Source organism: Crinia signifera, chromosome 5, assembly GCF_055691185.1.
Source record: "Crinia signifera chromosome 5, ASM5569118v1, whole genome shotgun sequence".
In the NCBI taxonomy this organism is placed as follows: domain Eukaryota; kingdom Metazoa; phylum Chordata; class Amphibia; order Anura; family Myobatrachidae; genus Crinia; species Crinia signifera.
The window spans coordinates 136,922,251-136,930,006 of record NC_139221.1 but is presented as its reverse complement, the minus strand read 5'-3'; the positions used below and the strand labels follow the sequence as shown (position 1 = coordinate 136,930,006).

General features: G+C 48.6%; 1 long non-coding RNA gene across 1 annotated transcript in view; it reads left to right on the top strand.

The window, feature by feature from the left end:
- The first annotated feature begins 7,179 nt into the window (after positions 1-7,179).
- Positions 7,180-7,756, top strand: part of LOC146079556 (uncharacterized) — a 7,145-nt gene continuing 6,568 nt past the window's right edge. The window contains exon 1 of the long non-coding RNA XR_014474606.1: positions 7,180-7,318. This is a non-coding gene — a long non-coding RNA (uncharacterized LOC146079556). The remainder of the gene's footprint in view (positions 7,319-7,756) is intronic.

The following is a 7,756-nucleotide window of genomic DNA, read 5'->3' as shown; positions in this document are numbered from 1 at the left end:
AGGATTTTCAGAAGGGGGTTTCCAGAGGGGTGGAGCAAAGCACAGAGATGGACACTTAGGTGACCCAGTATATGCCGGATCAGTTAAAGTATTATTGATAGACCAAATGTATATAAATAGTAATAATTAATAATATATATATACACACACACACATATATATATATATATATATATATATATATATATATATATATATATATATATCTCAATACAGGGGCGTCAACAGCAGTGTAGACCCCTGGGCATAGCAATGTATTGGGGCACATACCGATCCTCCAGCGGTAGGGGTGGGGGAAGCTTTGATGTCCCCTGGGTGGTAGGGGGTATTATATCAACCGCTCAGCATGTAGGGCCTGGATCAGTAATTTCCACTAATTACCCCTTTACTGCACAGATAGTGGGAGATGGGGTGGGAGAAGGGGGCATTGGGCTGAATGAAGGGACCTTGATACATAACTTCCAGGGTGGTAGAGGATGTTTAATATGCAGAGGAGGGGTGTATAGTGGAGTTGGCTTATTATTCATAATTTTCTGGTGGGAGGACAGCTTGCTTGACTGCAGATATCTCCAGTTCCCAGAAATAGATTTCTTAGATTTTAATGGAATTTAAAACTATAGAATCCCACCTACCAAATGGTATTGGGTACTAGGGGATCAGAGTTCAGGAGGCAGAGCAATCTGCCAAGGAGTATATAAAACTACATACCAGGTGTGTGGAGCTGGAGCAGTAACCAGCTGCTGGAAGGCTGATATCTCTGGTTCTGGGAACAGTAGAGACAAGCTGCTAGTGTCCATCAAAGAAGGAGAATCCTAGCTTTTGGAATATATCCTCAGAAATACTCTAAGTCAGACAGAAAGTGATATATTTGACTGGGAAGACCAATTAACAGGCTTGGATATGGATCACTGTTTGAAGTCAGATATCTCCGGTTCCCAAGGGCCGATTTTTAAAATTCTTGTATCCATGGAAAGAGGGGACCCTCAGCTTTCAGCCTAGGGCCCTTAGACTTCTGGGGGGGTTTCTTGGTACTCAGAAACCCCCCCCCTGCGTGCGCTACTGCCACCTGTTTAAATAATTTGCCTTCTTTTCAGCAAATAATCATAAACAATTAGCTAGAAATTTGACAACTCACAAGGTCCTCAGGTAGGGATAGATTGGCAACTCAGAGTGGTCCTGGAATATAATGGGAAAGTGGGCACACAAGGTAAGTGTGGCTAACTTTTTTTTTTTTTTTATTTCTTTTTATTGTACATTTTCAAATTAACACAAACAGTTACAGTGTTCATAAAAATATTGTAGTGCATTATACATCCATCCAGATCATTATGTTCATGGTATTACAGCGTATATGGTGGATTACCTTGTCTCCATGTAAAATACAGTAAAATACATCTACTTCTCTCTTTCTATCAACTTAACCAATACGGCAGTTATGATGTTTATAAGACCTCTGTTGCTAACATCAATAACCTTAATGGTGCTGATGGTGATATGTCTCAGTTCCAGTACTATGACACAATTACTCTGAATAATTATCTATACAATACTAAGAATATTCATAATAATAACACACATACACGTACATACATAGACAGAAGGGGGAAGGGAAACTGGGTAGGGAGGGAGGGGAAGGGGGGGGGGGAAGGGAGGGATTTACAGTTTTCCAAATGTTTATCTATTCCAATATTCATATATTTCCGATGTCCATTCATTTTATATTACGAATTACTAAGTTCAAGAACCATTTAGATAGCATAAAGAGTAAAGCTATAGAGAAGAGTTTTTCCTGGATCTGTCCAGATGAGGCCTCTGTCCCACAAAATCCTACACCAATAATAAATTTTTTTTTTTTTTTTTCATTTTGGTGTTCCTGTTATCATCCGTTGATTTTTTTTTTTTAAAGGTTTTCTATATCAAACATAATATACATTTTTGTTGTTTCATCTACTGAATTAATAAATGGCAACCATTTGGAACAAAACTTCTGTAGTCAAGACTGTTGTTCTAATCGCGCATATTTCTTTTCAAAAAACAATATTTGTAACAGTTTTTGCTTCACACTGTCTAAGGTAGGTGCTGTTTTCTTGGTCCAGTTTAACAGAATGCATTTTCGTGCTACTGTAACCGTAGCTATTACAATATAAAAGTTTTCTGTCCCTTTTGAGTCAGCAAACCATTTATCAAAAGATATTCCCATGCACGCTAACGGGTCCATAGACCATTGTACTGAAAGCATTGAGTTAATAAAGGATGTAACCTTGCACCAAAACCTCCGTAGCTTATAGCAGTCCCACATACAGTGGGCATAGTCTGCCTTAGTGACACCACATTTGATACAGAATCCCCTTTCGTCGGGCACCATATGTCTACGTCTGTAGGGAGTGATGTAGGCAAGTGTGGCTAACTTATCAGTAATGTCATATCAACAGTAAGTGGGCAACTGGAACATCTGACTCCACCTTCAGTATAATACAGTATTGTGATCATACTCCATGACTGTCCTAGGATGGACAACAATGATGGGGACAATCACTGGGCTGAAAATCATGCATATTGAGTGATTTTCGCCCTTGTGAGCGATTTTCACGGGGCTGGACAACTTTTCTTAGCAAGATGCTATGGAAAACCGTCCACTCCATTGCTCACCTTGTGGTACTGTAAAAATAATCTGCTTGCAGCTCGAAGTCACCCAGTGTGTATGGGCCTTTACTATGATTAGACCATTTGACAAATAGTTTCCACTGACAAATTCTTGCAGCTTTCATCATCCATCCTCTTATTGTGTAGCTTTTTTTTTTTTTTTTAAAGACATACATTTCCTAGAAAACAAACTAACAAAAAACCTCCAGCTGGTTCCAACAAAATCAATAGAATTCATGTAGAAAAAAGCCTAATTTCCTAATTACACCAACATAATTTAATATTAGAAGCTTCTCCCATCATATCAGTATATGATCTTGCCCTCACAAACACACATTATAACAGCAGCACTCTCCCATGCTCCTAAGCAGGGCCACCGAGGGAGGAAGGGGGGATGGATACTAATTACCTGGGCCTGGGCTTGCTGGAGGTCTCATTGATGTCTCATGAGTGTCTCACTGACAGTGTGAGAGCTCATGCTGAGCCTGCTGTCAGCACAGCACATGCTGTAGGTGTGTGCTGCTGCTGAGGGGTGGGAGATAAAACCAACAATCCCCTTCAACTATTTTTTTCATCCCCTAAACAAGTTGGGGGTGTGGCCTAATTGTGGTAGGTGGTCACGCCTACTGCAATTAGGCCACACACACAAATTTTACCAGGGCCCGGCATACCTCTCGGCAGCCCTGCTCCTAAGCACAACAATCAGTTGTATCACCCCCACATGTCATCAATACTCCTCATGGCAGCATTACTCCACAACCCTTCTAAATTATTGCAATACAGCACCCATCCCCATTATAGTACTGATCCCAAACATGATACGCATACACCCACCATCTCCTCACAAGATCAATACCACTAAAGTGCCTGCAAAGCAGCAGTACTTATGCCAGTGGTGGAACTTGTGGGTTGTAGGTCCAGGTGCAAAAATGTAATTTGGGTCCCCCTACTTCACCCCAACCCAAGTTCACAACATGCAACACACCATTGGGTGACAGGGATAGAAAGAGGATGACAGGGAGAGGCAGAGTGTGACAGGGAAAGCAGTAGGTGACAGAAAGAGGGTGACAGGGGCAGCAGAGTGACCCTTAGTCCTCAGGGGCCCCAGTACACAGTGGTGCAGCTAGGAGTCACAGTGCCCAGAGCAGGGGCATGTTTCGCACCCCCCTCCCCTTCCCGCCCCCCCAATTTGTAGCAGGCTGCCACCTCCTCCCCAATTTGTAGCAGGCTGCCACCCCCCTCATCAATGATTATTAAATGTACCTTTTGCAGAGGGAGGGGGGAGACCGGGGAGCACATGGAGCCTTTAGGGTAGCACAAAGAGCAGGCGGGCGGCACACAGGGTGGGTGGCACACAGAGCAGTTGGGTGGCACATAGGATGGGCGGGTGACACACAGGGTGGGCAGGCGGGCACACACATTGGCACAGGGCGGGTGGGTGGGACATATGCCTTTTGCAGTGCACAGCTCTGGCGCCCTGTGAACTCTCAGTGCTCGGGGGTCGTGCTCCGCTGGCTCCACCCTCGCTATGCCGCTGCCAGTACACTGCACCAATGATAGTTCTGCCTCTTACTTATGCTGTACAATAGCAATACCTTTCGCCCTTAATTACAAATTTTAGTGGTGCAGTAGGTGATGCAAAGTTACAACATTTTTAGCTAATCAAACTCTATCACATGTAAGTGCTCTTTACAAGGGATTACTGCTGTGTTTTACTGCCTTCATTTGATTCATGTGCAATGAATGGATGTTTCTATATGCATCCTCAGCAGCTCATGTGATTCTTTTCAGTTACCACATAACACTTCTATGTGCACAAATTAGAGTTGTCACTGTTATTGCTTCTGCACTGCTGTCAGCATTCTCAGCCTAAAGGTGCAATCTGCAGTCATAATCTACAATCACATTTTGTATTGCTATGTCAAAATAGAACAGCAGACTGTGCCTTTTTGCCTTGTTTTTGTCTTCAGTTGTCATAGCTTTTAAAAAGTATGCAGCCTGTTTCAATTGTCTGAATACATGTTATTTCCAGTTTCTGTTTTTGTAGTTTCCATTTCATTTCATTTTTTACATTTATGTTTTATTTTGCTTCCATATTTTGTTACATTTTATTCCCTAAACTGAGACTCATTAACACAATGTAAAAAATTACCCATCTACAGATATAGGGCCTTGCTCTGGTTGCCCTGCATTCGCATTGTGGCACAGGGGTCGATTAAGCCTTCGGGGGAAGGTGGGTCACCGTAGACAGGGGGTCCCCCTTACACTTGACACTACTGGCCGCAAAATGCAAAGGAGAATATTATACTGTCAAAACACAGAGTAAAGGCAGTATAAACTTGGTCAATAGCTAAAAGCAGAGAAGGGTATTTATATATATATATATATATATATATATATTATAAGGGCACGGTAGTGCCCTTATATTAAGGCTGAATCCAACGAACGGATTTTTCCCATAGGGAACTTTTCGGATGGGGTCATGGTGTTTGAGGGACTGCACCTCAAAAGTGACTGGGCGTACTGAGCTGAAATTTGGCAGGTACGCGTAGAATCGTCAACAGGTGCTGCGTGCTAAATTTCAGGGCGAAATGTTAAAAATGACCAATTGGGAGCGATCTAAACTTCCAACTGCCAGTTTTTTCTGCCACTTCAGAAATGACACTTTGTCACCCATGTTAGTCTATGAGGTTTTTTTTGGGAAGGCATAACTCGGGGTAGGGGAACAATTGAGACTTGGGGTTTGTTTTATTAGGTAGATATTGTCCCAGTGGAGTGCCTTTTGGGGTTGAGGATTTTCAGATAGGTACAGTTTTTTTTTAATTTAGTGAAACGTCCCCCATTATAAAGATAGGAGTCTCCAACTTGTTGCGCATGCGCAGTGTGTGGCCAGCAGGGGGAGTACAGAGTTACAGACAGGCCTCACTTGGGAGTACCAAGATGGCCGACGGAGATGCGAGGGGCTAGAACTTTAGACCTGCTGCCTACAGGGGTCCCGCTGCTGCAGCCCCGCAATCCCTCCAAGGGGAGAGGACCGTCGGCGCACCACAGACAGGAGCTAAAAGGTTCCAAACGTATTTTTGCGGTCAGCCACCCGGCACGCGATTGCTATGGGCGGCTGACACTTAACACCCCACCCACCAACCCACAAGAATAATAGCGCCGCAGACTCGGGAGGGGAAGCTTTCTTGGTTTGCCTGTTTAAAACCCACAGCTCCCGGCCGCCGCGCGCATACACACACTGACATGAGCCCGTGCTGCTGCGGCGCTCAGGTCAGTGTGTGTATGCGCGCGGCGGCCGGGAGCTGTGTGTTTACACTGGCAAACAAACTAAGGAAGCTTCCGTGCCGTGTCTGCAGCGCCGCGGCTGCAAGTATTCTTGTGGGTGGGTGGGGTGGTTTGTGTCAGCAAGGCTGGTTCTGGGGTTGGTGGTAGGGGGACCCAGCGCTGTATGTGCCAGTGATGCAGCGGCGGCATGAGAGCCGCAGCTGCTGCATGTCAGTGCATGGACCCCCCTCACTGTCCTCGTGTGTCCCCCGCCCCCCTCACTGCATATACTGTGTATACGCTGTGCCCCCCCGTGTGTATGCTGTGCCCCCCGTGTGTATGCTGTGCCCCCCCCGTGTGTATGCTGTGCCCCCCGTGTGTATGCTGTGCCCCCCGTGTGTATGCTGTGCCCCCCGTGTGTATGCTGTGCCCCCCGTGTGTATGCTGTGCCCCCCCGTGTGTATGCTGTGCCCCCCCGTGTGTATGCTGTGCCCCCCCCGTGTGTATGCTGTGCCCCCCGTGTGTATGCTGTGCCCCCCGTGTGTATGCTGTGCCCCCCGTGTGTATGCTGTGCCCCCCGTGTGTATGCTGTGCCCCCCCGTGTGTATGCTGTGCCCCCCGTGTGTATGCTGTGCCCCCCGTGTGTATGCTTTGCCCCCCCGTGTGTATGCTGTGCCCCCCGTGTGTATGCTGTGCCCCCCGTGTGTATGCTTGGTGGTATGCTGTGTGTGTACGCTGTGCCCCCCCGTGTGTACGCTGTGCCCCCCGTGTGTACGCTGTGCCCCCTCCGTGTGTACGCTGTGCCCCCTCCGTGTGTACGCTGTGCCCCCCGTGTACGCTGTGCCCCCCTCCTCCGTGTGTACGCTGTGCCCCCCTCCTCCGTGTGTACGCTGTGCCCCCCTCCTCCGTGTGTACGCTGTGCCCCCCTCCTCCGTGTGTACGCTGTGCCCCCCTCCTCCGTGTGTACGCTGTGCCCCCCTCCTCCGTGTGTACGCTGTGCCCCTCTCCTCCGTGTGTACGCTGTGCCCCCTCCTCCGTGTGTACGCTGTGCCCCCCTCCTCCGTGTGTACGCTGAGCCCCCCTCCTCCGTGTGTACGCTGAGCCCCCCTCCTCCGTGTGTACGCTGTGCCCCCCTCCTCCGTGTGTACGCTGTGCCCCCCTCCTCCCGTGTGTACGCTGTGCCCCCCTCCTCCGTGTGTACGCTGTGCCCCCCCCCTGTGTACGCTGAGCCCTTTAATATTATTATTTATTATATTTCCTGCCCAGATGCTGACCTCCCCATGCCACCGCCAGGACTGAGGAGCTTCCACAGCCTGCGGACCAGATTCAGGCGCTTCCTTGAGTTGCCTCTGCCACTGAGAAGGCAGAAAGAAGCCACCCGGACCATCAGAGGAGCAGCTGCATCCAGGTAAATCCGTCCCCCCACTGTCCCTGTGTGCACCCGGCCCCCACCCCACACGCGTGTGTACTCAGTGCCCCCATGTGTATGCTGTCCTCTTCCCAGTGCCCCCATGTGTACGCTGTCCTCTTCCCAGTGCCCCCGTGTGTACGCTGTCCCCTTCCCAGTGCCCCCGTGTGTACGCTGTCCCCTTCCCAGTGCCCCCGTGTGTACGCTGTCCCCTTCCCAGTGCCCCCGTGTGTACGCTGTCCCCTTCCCAGTGCCCCCGTGTGTACGCTGTCCCCTTCCCAGTGCCCCGTGTGTACGCTGTCCCCTTCCCAGTGCCCCCGTGTGTACGCTTTCCCCTTCCCAGTGCCCCCCGTGTGTACGCTGTCCCCATCCCAGTGCCCCCGTGTGTACGCTGTCCCCATCCCAGTGCCCCCGTGTGTACGCTGTCCCCTTCCCAGA